This window comes from Marmota marmota, unplaced genomic scaffold (genome assembly GCF_001458135.2).
Source record: "Marmota marmota marmota unplaced genomic scaffold, marMar, whole genome shotgun sequence".
NCBI classification, from domain to species: Eukaryota; Metazoa; Chordata; class Mammalia; order Rodentia; family Sciuridae; genus Marmota; species Marmota marmota.
Genome location: NW_026000222.1, coordinates 15185666 through 15187129, shown reverse-complemented (window position 1 = coordinate 15187129; position 1464 = coordinate 15185666).

Below are 1464 nucleotides of genomic sequence, written 5' to 3'. Positions count from 1 at the left end.
AGGGGTGTCCCGACTCCCGCCGGAGCGGGGTGGGCGCGCCACCGGCCGTGCGGGGGCAGCGCCGGAGCGGGCGCCGGGGTGGCAGCTCTTGTAGTGGAGAGCGAGGGCTTCCGGAAGGGGAGAGGAGCGATCTCAGTGGAGGGATCGGCACCCAGGAAGGGGCGACTTGGGACCGAGCAGGGAGGGGGTGCCTGGGAGTGGGCGTACGGAAGGGAACGACCGGGAGAAGTCGAGAAGAAGATGTGGCCTGACTCTCCTCTGAGAGTGTCTGTCTTCCTTCCTCTTCGGAAATGATTGCTACCCGCGACTTTGATTTCGGTCCCATTCAGTTTTTAAACTTCAGGAGGGATCACAGCATCTTGATCATCTTCCTTTCGTCACACCCACTTAGTCCTGCTGGTGTAGGGTTTTTACTTCTTGGAAAACTAGCCCTTCGGATCATATTTCTTTGAAAGATTTTCCCCTGATCTGGTCATCTTGGAGGCTAAAAACTAAAAAGGTGTGGGCACTTCGCTCTAGTCATAAAAAGGCTTTTAACCTACAATATTGACCGCGACCTACGCAAGTGTTAGCTCAGCAACATAGAGGTTGTTGGAATCTTGGACGGAGAAGTGTCAACCTATACTGCTTTAAGACTTTTCCGCTTTCTTAGGCTTAAATTATTCAGCTTTTCTTACCATGTGACTGCTTATCTTGACAAACTGTAACTAGATAGGGTGACTGAAAGGTCTGCGTTGTGTTCTTTAGAATTGTGACCTGGATCATGGTTTTGAGGCTAAATAGCTGTGTTAAATTGTTCCTTCTCCTTTCCATTCGTGTTTGCTAAAATTTGCAGAAACGAAATGACTTTAACGAATGCTTTATAACTGCAGTGAGTGTTCAAACTGAACTCGCGCAGGAGCCAGAGTCGTTTTGGGTTACAAGTAGGGGGAAAGAAGTATTTTGCTAGTGTATTAGGAGTTAAGGTTTTTTTGAGTATTTGACAAACATTTAAAAAGTTAATATTTGTGGCAGCCCCTAAGAGTTAGGTTGGTGAAATGGTTATTTCCATTTCACAAGGAACAAATAGACCTAAGAGAACTCACTTGATTTTTTTTTTTTTTTTTTTAACAATTAATTGCTTTCTTGGTTACTAGTCTTTCTTCCTGCTAGACTGCATATCCTTCAAGGGCAGGGTTTCATTATTTTATTTGGCTTCCTTGGCTACTGCTCTGGTGCTTGGTATGTTGTGGGCACCTGGTCAATGTTAGGTGAATAAAGAGTTTTTAAATCATACAGCTGTAAGTGGTGAATAGGAATTCCAACTCAAGTCTTTTGTTCTTTCAGCACACAAGCTTGCCATTTTCTGTGTTATTGGACCATGTGAAAATGATAAGGGTGAGAAAAAGGCATGGATTGACTTGTCTCTCACTTTTCCATTTGCAAAGAGCTTATACTAACATCTCATTTAATCTTCATGATCTT